Raw genomic sequence first — 12,500 nt, 5'->3', positions numbered from 1 at the left:
TGTACTTCTACTCCTCTACAGTTCAGAGGTACATGGTGTACTTTTCCTCCACTACATGTATTAATACCTTTAGTTACTTCACAGATGTGGATGAATGATGTGAAATCTAATCAAGTGTTGAATCAGACTTTAGTTCCACCTGGAGTAAATCCACCAGCTACCCTGCAGTCTACAAAGTCCTTCAAACTAGCTGCACCTTCACCAGCTTTGAGAACATCATGATCAATCATTATAAAACATATCATATATATTATTCTGAAATGGACCAATCTGCACAACGACTACTTTTACTGTCGCTGCTTTCACTATATTCTGATGAGAATACTTTTCTACTTTTACTTGAGGAACATTTTGAATGCAGGACTTTTACTGTAACAGAGTATTCTCTGGTGCTTCTACTTTTACTACAATATCTGAGTACTTCTACTTTTACTCAAGTACAATATCTGAGTAGCCTACTTCTACTACAAGATCTGAGTACTTCTACTTTTACTCAGGTACAAGATCTGAGTACTTCTCAGGTCTTGTAGTAAAAGTAGAAGTGAGTACTCAGTGAGTACTTCTACTTTTACTCTAGATCTATACTTATACCACCTGTTTATAGCCTATGAAAAAAACTATTAGAAAACGAAGGCTAAAGCTAACGTTAGCAGATAGTGACACTGTATGCTAGCTAGCTAGCTAGCTAGCTCAACGATTCCTTAAATAATATTGCGACAGAAAAACGTTTCAGTTCACATCACGCTCTGCCGACAGGGAGCTCTGCTCTGAACACCTGAACGGCCCGTTCTAACAGCTGTTCCCCAGCGGTCCGGTCTGTGCCACACTGCCACAGTGACTCCGGACCGCACAGTTGCTGTTAACGAACGCACCGTAGGTAATGTAGCTGCTCGACCCTCCTCGCGGAGCAGCAGAGCCGACAAGCAGGAGGACTCGAGCTCGCGCTTCATTATCAAAAAAGAACACCATGCGTGTCATGATGGCACATAACAGCTCGCGGCCGCAGATTACTCCGGGTCCCAGCCCCCCCCATAGGGCCTACCCCAAACATATTTGTATTGCCGATCTACATGAATCACACAAACGACCTATTTTGAATTCAAAACGGCGAATTTCGCCGAAAGGTGACAAGTTTGCATCCCTGTATTTAATTCAGAGTACAATACAATGTATATGTGGACTGAAGGCAGCAGAGATAAACAGAAACATGACATGCTAAATCTGAGTAAACATGCCAAAGTTATCAGTGACAAAGGCACACAACATTATTATATAGTTGTAATATCTAAAATATTTTCACCTGTGACTCAATTTTCAAGGCAGGCCAGCGGGATCTCTCCAACAGGTAGCTCATCATTGATGATCTCATTGCGCCGCAGGGCAAAGGTAGTCTGTATTAACTTTGCGAAATCAAGGGATGGTTTTTATCTCTCATCTTAACACACACTAGCAAATCAGACTAGCAAAACCCATATTCTTCAAGAAGCTTGTAGCTACTGTTCGGTCTTACAGTGCAGGAACAAATCCTAAAACCCTGAAATTACTCTTGTTCCTTGTCTTAAAGTCAAATGTGTATTTGGTTTGACGCCTGAAATAATGTGATTAACAACATTTTAAGAAATGTTAACGTAAAACATGCTTATATCAAATTAAATCACATGACTAAAATGTCCAATAACAGATGAGGGTGGAGCAACCTTCAAACAAATGTCCCACAATACATAGGGTAAAGCAAAACAAAAATCCCCACATGGCTAAATCTACTTAATCTTTCTAGATTTTGCCAAAGTAAACCTCCCTTCGCTCACTGGCAAAGCAGAAACTCCGGAGCACTTTTTTGAGGTCCAGGCCGTCGGTCAAATCTTTGTGAAAGTGGAGGAAGAGAAGGTGATTTAAGTGGCGCTCGGACATAGTTGAACGAAGGAACGTCTTCAACCGAGGAGGCTGGAGAAGCTCCGCTCAGCTGTTGCATTGGACATCGGCACAGTGAAATACAGCCGTAGAAGCCAACACACTCTCACTCCCTAAGCGTCCAATAGCGACGTTTGGTCAGTGTCCGTGGCGTCCAATTGTGACGCTCCTAGGCTCCTTCAGCGTCATAAAGAGACGCAAATAGCTTTCAACTGATTGCAATGTATTCCCATCTGCGTCGGGATTTGACGCTCATGGAAGCACGGCATTCGTTTATGTCGGCTGCCCTTAAGGTAATGTGAGCGTCCATTCCCAGGAGTAAAGGATGGCAGAAGACACTACACTACCCAGATCCCCAGCTATCGTTTGGACTACACCATGTGCTCTTGACAAACCCCGTGATAGTCCTCAAGCTCTGTGATTGGAGAGTGTGCTCCGAGGGTTAAGCCGATTCTCGAACAGCACTTGAAATGGGATGGAACCACGGCAGACTGTCCAAAACTGGATTTTAACGGGTCCACCGCGTCCCCCCTCCCCCACCCCGTCCCCAGAACTACACATGCTGGCTATTCTGTTTCGCAACATGTTCTCTATGGCACGTCTCTACTGGGAGTTGTAGTTTTAAAAGACGTTTTCGTATTTCCCATAATAAGAAGTTGCCAGTATTAAACTGTGTACATCCCTGGAGGTTTAGGGGACAGGAAACACTCACATTTAAAACATATAATTAATAAATGGGTGAAAATTGCTTGTGCCCAATATGGGCAGTATTAATATATATACCCACATGCCAGCTAAGGTCAGAAGAGCTTTATTTAACAGCTGGTCTTATGTGTGTGATAACATTACATTACATTAATTGATAAGCCTGAAACATGCACTTGTCAAGGTTCAGAGGCACATTGTGCAAATATGGCAGTAGCCATCGATCAGCTTAAGATAAGATATACTTTATTGATCCCAAGTTGGAACATTTGCGTTACATCAGCATGTGTAACAGTTAAATATGCAGTTGTGTTTATTTGAAAATCATTTAGTATAATCACACAAATTCTGTGTTTATATTCAACAATTCTGTGTTCTTTATTTATTGATTGTTCAATACCTGACAAGGCCGGAGATGAAATATCTACATACATCTTATAAGAGTAATACATTATGTATAATATCAGTTAAAATAAGTGCTTCAACATAGTTAACATTGCTGGAGGTATGCACACATATTGATAGATGTCTTGTAATGCACTATTGAGGAACCTGCAACCCAAGTTTTTCATTCAGTGCAGAACTACACCACAGTTGTTTAGGCCTATGATATGTCAATAAACCTTAGAACATCTTGAAATCTTGAACGGGATGTGCAAAATAGTCATTACATACAGTCTTTAATTAACAATTAGTAGAGAATAACGAGTAATGAATATACTTTATAGGGATCGTATTAATATCTAATAATAAAAATATTGAAATTCAATAACATGCTTTAACCACCAGGTGTCCCTTTATATCATTTGTGCACCGTTATGGTGTAAATACAGCCTATCTACCAATTGGATCAAATATAAAAGTCAGCCGAATTAGTGTTGATACTGCAAGGAGACGTATTGTGTGAAAAGAAATGTAAGATGTTGTTCAATGGCTGATATATTTATGATCCACGTCACGTTTTCAGTTCCTCATGTTTGTCTTCTCATCAGGGCTCTATAAATACAGAACTACGGCAGATATGTAATATGTAATGCAGCCGAACCGTGTATTACATGCCGTTATGTGATGACTTTCAAAGAGAAAAGCAAGCACACTCGGAATAAGGTATTATTATTATTTTGGTCTGTTTCCGGTATTTGTTAATGACGGTGTGCTCTGAGATGTGAGACTGGAATTGCACAGGGGGGAAATAACGTAGGCTATCTTTAGATGCGGATTTTGTTAAACTAATATGTTTAGGCTGTGGACCAACACTATACATTGACGGGAAGGGGGTAGCAATAAAGATAACACCATTAAACAGTTACACAACATAACAGAAATAATATCGATAGCAGCGTCCCTAGCAACCACCTTGGTAACAATGAAAACGTCGCGATTTCCTGAAGTAATCTTCGTAATAACTAGCAAACTAAAGATCATGTACATCCACTGCACACATAATCTGAAATAACAACTCATATTTCTCGCATCAAATGACATCAAAACGCATTTTAATGGCCAAACTAACTTTAAAATAGACATTTTCCACGAGAATAAAACGAAGTTCGGCCATGTTTTCTTTTTCTGCAGGGAGAAATTTGAAGATCATGTGACATAGACGCCAGCCATTGGAATGAATGGTGAAAAAAACGGGGTTTGTCAAACAGAGCACATGGTGTAGGCCAAACGATAGCTGGGGATTCTGGGTAGTGTAGTGTCTTCTGCCATCCTTTACTCAGAAAACATATTTGTTTCTCCGAATCGAAGGGGAAAAATACAAAAGCATTGCACACAATTTAAACCAATCAATGTTGTGTAATCAACAAGGATAATCTGGTGTTTTTTAGTCGATGAGTAGTGCAGATATCACTGTAAAATCAATCGACAGTAAGAGGAGTACTTACTTCCGGGTGTAAAATTCTCCGTTATCCAATGGGAATGGATGCTCACATTGCCTTTAAGGGCAGCTGGCATAAACGAATGCCGTGCTTCCATGAGCGTCAAATCCCGACGCAGATGGGAATACATTGCAATCAGTTGAAAGCTATTTGCGTCCCTTTATGACGCTGAAGGAGACTAGGAGCGTCACAATTGGACGCCATGGACACTGACCAAACGTCGCTATTGGACGCTTAGGGAGTGAGAGTGTGTTGTCTGGAGAGCTGGGATAGGCTGTTTGTTTTCTTAAAGTATTTTTAAGTATTAAGGATAATTGACCTACATTTGATTTATTTTGCTGACTTATAACTGAACTTATGAGACACAATACACATCACCTCGAGTGAGGGGCCCAGCTCTTCGTATATATTTTTTCTGTATTTGGCCCTCGGTGAAAAACGTTTGGACACCCTTGATCTAAAGCAGGGGTCGGCAACAGGCGGACCGCGGTCCGGATCCGGACCCAGACGCCGACCTATACGGACCCGGAGCTATAATCAATACATTAATAGGGGATTTTTCGGCGCCTCCCGCTTTTATAACGCTGATTTGGGTGACTTGTGTAATTTGTGGAGAACCGAAGAGTTTTCGTTTTGGGGGTGGGGAGTCCGTCCGTCAGTCAGTCAGTCCGACTGACGGACAACTTCTCACTTCAAAAAGAAGAAGAAATCTAGACCGCAAAAATAATTAAACAAGCGAGTACCTGTTTTTCCTGGCCAAGGACAGGTTCCATGAACACAACACGAGCGTAACGTGTCTTCACGTGGTATATGTCTCGTCTGAAAGGAGTGCTGACAGCAGGGGCGGACTGGCCATCGGGACGAATCCCGATGGGCCGGTACTGAAGTGGGCCGGTCGGACGATGTGGGCCGGCCGGTAACCGGCAGGGCTCGACATTAAATGGCCCGCTGGCCCGGAAGCACTATTTAGACACCCCGGGCCAGGTACTTTCCACTTGCCCGCTCGGGCCACTAAAAATATTGCTTTAAAAAAATGGTCCTGTGGTATTGGTATTTTGACTAGCAATTTAGTTAAATAGTTTCGTTTATCAACGCTACAACATAGCGTTCCGTGAGTCGGTTGTCGTTGTTTTCGTTGTTGGGGGGGGAAAGCAAACAGCTGTTTGCTGCGGAGCGCAGCGGGAGCGCGCTCCTTCACTACAGACTATCGCGCCACCTAACCATTCGCCAAATGTTTTTAATACCAGCGGTAACCGGCCAAGCGCTGGGCAAAAAACAATCTTCAAATAAAAGAAAGTCACCGGAGGAGTTAAAACAGAGTGACAGGGAGTATGAGAAGAAGAGGGAGAGAAAGTTTCAGCCAGCTTGATCGATGGAGTTGGCTGCAGTGACGCGTCCTAAAACCCTTTTATAATCTATCGATTAGATTTATGATTCGAAAATTATAAAAGACATGTGGAGATTATCCGGCTGAACAAAACGTGCATTTATCAAACATGTTTGTTTTCCACAGACCTTATTTCCAGCTATTTTCCAAAACCCTTGTCGAGGGAACCAGCAGCTTACTTCCTGGTTTTAGGACGCGTCACTGGCTGCACCTCTCAATATGATGCCAATATAAACAAGGTCTTCTGTCGGCTCTGTACATCAATGCCGACCTATGCTGACAAGTAAGTGAAGAGTAGACAATATAAAGGTATTGGCGAAATGTCCCAGAAGTTTAGGATAATGAAGGTTCAGGTTCTAATCAAATAAATTACATAGCCATTACACGTCTAACTCCTAATGACAGGAAGGCAGAAAGTGCATTATACAAATTATAATAATAGCAGACATTTTTTAACAATGACCACAATATCATTATTTTAATAAACCAAATATGAACAATTGAGGAAAATGAGGAAGAACTGATGATTAAAATGTTGTAGTACAAGTAGTAATAGTTAGTGCATACATTACTATTGCAACAAATGTGTTAATTTTCTTCTTTATTAGTCGATATTTTTTTTTTGGACGAATGCTCGGGACCCGGTAGACATTATTTACCCTTAATGTCTACCGCTAGTAAATTGTCTACAACATAACAGGAATAGAGTTTAAAAGGGGATTGATTTCTAAAATATCCAAAAAGAAAAATATGCTTACAGTTCTGTTTCATCTGGGTGTTGAGAGATGTATCCATAGATCTCTTCATGTTGCTTTCAAAATGTACCAGATGTTTTTAACTTCAATATTTAAAAAAAAAAAAAAAAAAAAAATCTTCCCTGGGGAGCATGCCCCCGGACCCCCCTAGAGGAGGTTAGGTCCCCCCTCCACTTAAATCATGTTCACATGGATAGGATACTAAATACATTTGCACACATCTTGTGTCCATATCTTTCTGTGTTGGTGGTCATGTCACACCGTGCACGTGCATGCATGCGTGAGTCATGGTGAGATATCTGGATTAAGAGGTTGCTTTTTCTTTGCACAGCATGAAAGGCGAAATGAATGGGCTGTGATTTTAGTTTTTTTAAGCAGAGGTTGAGTTCAATAATTTGTACGGCCCTCGGAGGATGTTGTAAAAATTGAAAGGAAAAAGGTCTCCACCACCCCTGCTGTAAATAATAATAAAAACCCTTGATTTATAACATCTCTGTCTCCTATTGATCTGAGTAGAATAGCCAGTTAATTGAAGCATTATAGCACAGGCCTTTGTCAGATGGTATATTACGCTGTTTTTTTTCTGCTTCGAATAGTTCTCTCTTTTTTCACCACACCTGTGTTTTCATCACTGTAACCAATGAGCACCTGCATGTGTGTGAGAATGGCCCTGACACCATGTCGGCCCAGATTTACAAACTCCTGGCAGGACAAGCTCGAGCTCATTTCTTACACTACATTTAAAAAAACAAAGTGAGGGGCTGCAATATAAGAGGGAAAGAAAGAGAAACTTTAAAACTGTTCAATTGTTATGATGTGTAAAGACTGATATTGTTCTATAATCGTCTGAAACTGTTAAGTCATGATGTGATACGGTTAACAAAGAAAAAGGGACACTCAAGCTGCTGCTGCACTTTATTTTATTTATCTAAAATTAAGCACTTTTAAGATGCACATATTTTCAAAAGCTATTTTATTTATTTTCTCTATTTTATTTGTAAATGCAGCCCGAGAGGAACATTACACATATCCACAGTATTTAAGTAATGTTAATTTACAATAAATATTGTTGTTTTTGTACTTTCTTTATTTGATTGGCAGTCAGCTGTTGATTACATGCAGACGTTGATAAAGCTACAGGTCACTTCAATATATTTCACACTAATTCATGAAGCAAGTTAGACATTTTGATGTTCCGGACCTTTGCATGGGGAGATTTGCTCTAACTGGACCTCGTTGAATTTTAGTTGAAGACCTCTGATCTAAAGGAATAACTGCTTCTGTCAGACCCTGAGGGACATAAGGAGGGCTCGTCCGGGATTTGAACCCGGGACCTCTCGCACCCAAAGCGAGAATCATACCCCTAGACCAACGAGCCATGCAATAGACACATAACCATCAGTTAATTCTTCTACTTTAAATGCCACGTCGCATTACTGCTCTCCTTTAGACTTCAGAGGTAGATTTCCTGGTGGTTCAGCGCCCTCTAGAGGCGCTTTGTTGACCTGCAGACACAACCTGATAACACCTGATAAAACCCTGCAGAAGTGACCTCTATTAAATCATCTTTATCTCACCAGGGCTGCAGGAATGTTATGGAGGAAAGAAATTGATACAGGTACAAATATATAAATGAATACATATATATATATTAAATTCAGGAATCAATAGAAAATGCCTAAATAATAAATAAAATGAATACTTAAATAAATACATAAAGGAAGTGAAACTCACATTTTAAATATATTAAATAAATATATTTTCTTACTTTTAATGATCATCTTGATTTTTTGTATTTATAATTAATGTAATGATTACCATATATTTAATATTCTCCTTTCTCCATTTTCTATTATACCCCCCCCGTCCAGCGCCCAATGGTAAACACATTTTACATCTTTATAAAGAAAATGAACTTAAATTGAACCATATAACCTTTAGACTTTCTCTTTTCCTCATAATATCACAAAAATAATTTAGCACAAGGAAACTCCTGAGGTGAAAATGATATTAACAACATTAAATGCATCTGATGACAATCTAGAGCAGCCTAGAAATAATTATTTTAGATACTTGGCTCAGTAGTCATAAAATTCAATCTAATGTGACTTTTGCAAATGAGCAATTCTGTATTAATAATATTCCAACGTCCAAAGAGAGAAACAAGATGTAAGATGTGATTAAATGGATATCAGTAAGTATGAGTTACCCATATATATATATGTAGCATTGTGTTCGGGTTCTCCCGTGACCCGTTTCAAGTTAAAATTATATAATAACTACGCTCTAGTTTTTTTAATCTGAACAAGGCTTCATGATATCCTCCACAACAGCTATATAGACACTACAAAACTGATTTCCACAATTCTAGCCAAGTCTGAAGGTCTCTAAAAAAACGTGGTGTTCGGTTCGGGAAGACCCAGCAGAATTTTTTTGGGTGACTCGAGGTCAAATTTGGCCCAATCAAGATTCATCTTTGACTTAAAGCCCAGCCCCACCCCCTTCATACACTGTACACAGCAAATTCTGTAGTGTCAAATAGTGTTAATGTTTCAGTGTCAATTATTTCGAGTTGATAAGTGTTGATTTGGGTGTTCTTTTAGACATAAAGTGCTGACAAAGCTCTAAGGCCGTGTTATTTAAGGGAGTTGATTGCATGCACTCGAGTTAATTACACTTATTTATGTATTCATTTTATTTACTATTTAGGCTTTTTTTTTTATTTAGTCTTTTATTATTTATTTCCCTATTTATTCATTTATTCCTGAATTTAATATAAATATTTATAACATTTATTTATGTATTTTTACCTGTGTCAATTTCTTTCCTCCATAACATTCCTGTGGCCCTGGTGAGATAAAGACGATTTAAAAGAGGTCACTTCTGCAGGGTTGCATCAGGTTGTGTCTGCAGGTCAACAAAGCGCCTCTAGAGGGCTCTGAACCACCAGGAAATCTACTTCTGAAGTTTAAAGAGGAGCAGCAGAGGGCATGCAACGTGGCATGTAAAGTACAGAGAAAAACTGATGGTTATCGCCCAATTTTATGGTTCGTTGGTCTAGGGGTATGATTCTCGCTTAGGGTGCGAGAGGTCCCGGGTTCAAATCCCGGACGAGCCCTCCTTATTGCAAAAGTTGCACCTCAGATGGGTTTGATACCAACTTATCATAAAATCATTTTAGTTTTACAGTTTCTCAGCCCACAGGTGTTGGTGTTTAACAAAACAGAATAGCACATTTTAGTCTACAATGCATTATAATATTATATTACATCGTTAAATGTATTATCAGCACTATGGGAGTTTCCCTGTGCAACCATATTTTGTGATATATATATATTTAGGTGATGAATGGAGAAAGTCAAAGAAAGATAAAATGTAAGTAAATGATGTGCTCACTATGGGCTGCTTACCCATGGAGGTTTGAAAATGACATAATATATAAAAATACAAAAATAAATGATTGAATACAATAATAGTTGATATTACATTACCTGTCACTTGTTAGACACTTTTATCCAAAGGGACTGTCATACTCAATACTGTGGACAATCCCCACAGGAGCAATTTGGGGTGAAGTGTCTCAGGGACACAACGACATGTTGACTGCAGTGGGGTTTGAACCTTTGACCCCATGATCCGAACACCCACTGCGCCACACACCTCCTGATACAAATGCATTAGACGAAATGTCCAAAGGGTGGAAGTAAATACAGAATAAATACATTTTAGTCTACAACACATTATAATAATAAATTACATTTAAAGAATACAATGCAATAATTGAACCGAGTATCAAAGATATTTATTTATGAATACATCTCAGCTCCAGAATAACATCCAGTCTATCCAACGTGGTCATGACTATCAATTACACACCCTTTTTCCTGTGGTAGGAGGATGCAGAGAGAGGAAGAACCTGTGTTTCAACCGATCAAAGAAACGGACATGGGTAAGAAGGGTTTACCATCAGGATATCAAACATTATTCACAATTGTAAATGTATTATCTCTGCCCAGGTGTTGGCTATTTGTTGTTGTCTGTCCCCTCAGGAGTGAAGGCTTCATGTTGTCTCCGTCCATATAGTCAGGTGTCAGCAAACACAACCAGCAAAATGTGCACTACGAAAAACAACCAAAAATTCATGTAAAACTAGATACATTAAAAACATGTGAGAATAACAATAATAACATTCAGTGCTAATGCAGCATACTTTGTCTACAACAGCCTGTCAGACACTGAAAGACCTCATGTGCTTCTTGGTATTGATTTTCTGAATATCTTCATGGAAATGTTACTCACTGCAGTTTATTTAGACTATTTTTATGAATAAAAGTTAAGCAATAACAGAGTGGAAGGTATTACCGGGAACATGAGTGAAACATAGTCACGTGTGATTAATTCAGTCGGGGTGATTAAAGCAAAAAAGTCATCATTTAAAGCGGTTCTTCGTGTTCTCCGTAGCCGTTTTTCTGACTGTTTCCAAAGATTTGAGGGACAGAAACTGAAGGAAACGAACCAAATGCAGGATTACGGGGCTGCATGCACTGCCTGATGGTTAACAATATTCCCTCATGGACCTGGAAGAAAAACAGGGAAAATACTCTTGTTATATAACCAACAATCACTTTGAATAGAGATCTCTTAAAAAATGATAACAAGTTACACAAAAGTTCAATGTGATGTTCACAGAGATATTTATATTCCTCAACTTTCCCAGTGGTGGGTTTATTTATTTAAAATATATAATATGTAACATTTCCTCTTTAAAATGTCTAATAACGATTACACCTATGGTATTTTCAATTCACTGGTGTGAACCGGCTTAATCTGAGACACGTGGAAAGTGGGGTGAATTCTCAGAGCTCTGGGAAGCTTCAACCGGACTGCGGAAGGGTTAATGATCCTTAGGATGGGAAAAGGACCAATGAAGCGTGGGGAAAGCTTCTTGGACTCAGAGATGAGAAGAATGTTGCGGGAGGACAACCAGACTGACTGGCCTGGGACGTATGGAGGGCTGCTTTCTGTGACGGTTGGCTGATCGCTGGTTCCGTGCCGAAGTCTGGAGAAGGGCAGATCGTGTATCTCTCCAGATTTTCTGACAGCGACGCACATGCTGCTGGACTGAGGGAACTGCCAAGTCTCGCTCCTCTTCGGGGAACAGGGGCGGCTGGTACCCCAATGAAGCCTCAAAGGGGGAGAGACCAGTAGCGGAGCAGGTAAGAGCGTTGTGGGAGTACTCAACCCAGGAGAGAGACCTCGAAGTAGAGGGGTATCTGTCGGTGGTGCAGCGGAGCTGACTCCAGGTCCTGATTAGTTCGTTCTGTTTGGCCGTTTGATTGGGGGTGATATCCAGAAGTCAGGCTGACTGAGGCTCCCAGGGATTGACAAAACTCCCTCCAAACTCGAGAGGTGAACTGGGGACCGCGGTCTGAGACAATGTCTGCAGGATACCATGTAACCGGAAAACATGTTCTGTGAGGCGTTGGGAGGTCTCCAGGGCTGACGGGAGATTTGGAAGAGCAACGAAGTGAGCTGACTTGGAAAACCGGCCTACTATAGTGAGGATTGTGGTGTTGCCCTGGGAGGGGGCAGGCCGGTAACAAAATCCAGTGCGATGTGTGACCAGGGACGACTAGGGATTAGAGATGTTAAGATTCACCGATTCGCATCGGTGCACCGGCATAAACGTTCAAGATGCGAGTGCACCGGTTGAAAGAGTGCACATCGGCTACAGTTTGGGTTGAACTCGCGATGCATCGATTGCGTAGCGTCTTTGCATCGGTAAAAAACCGATTCATTCATATAAAATCCCCTCATCTTGTCAACGCTCAGCAGAGACGATCTTTGATATTTGCTTCG

At 40.4% G+C, this 12,500-nt stretch overlaps 1 protein-coding gene and 2 non-coding genes across 3 annotated transcripts in view; 2 read left to right on the top strand and 1 right to left on the bottom strand.

Annotated features, from left to right (window-relative positions):
• The window catches only part of LOC139435365 (zinc finger protein 570-like), a 40,117-nt gene that overhangs the window by 478 nt on the left and 27,139 nt on the right, over positions 1-12,500 (top strand). The window lies entirely within an intron of this gene.
• Positions 7,948-8,019, bottom strand: trnap-ugg (transfer RNA proline (anticodon UGG)). The gene has a single exon. It is a non-coding gene; the product is annotated as a tRNA-Pro (tRNA).
• Positions 9,688-9,759, top strand: trnap-agg (transfer RNA proline (anticodon AGG)). Its single transcript has one exon. It is a non-coding gene; the product is annotated as a tRNA-Pro (tRNA).

This window comes from Pseudochaenichthys georgianus, chromosome 16, assembly GCF_902827115.2.
Source record: "Pseudochaenichthys georgianus chromosome 16, fPseGeo1.2, whole genome shotgun sequence".
Classification (NCBI taxonomy): Eukaryota; Metazoa; Chordata; class Actinopteri; order Perciformes; family Channichthyidae; genus Pseudochaenichthys; species Pseudochaenichthys georgianus.
Note: the sequence above shows the minus strand (reverse complement) of the source record. Positions and strands in the feature narration are given on the sequence as shown.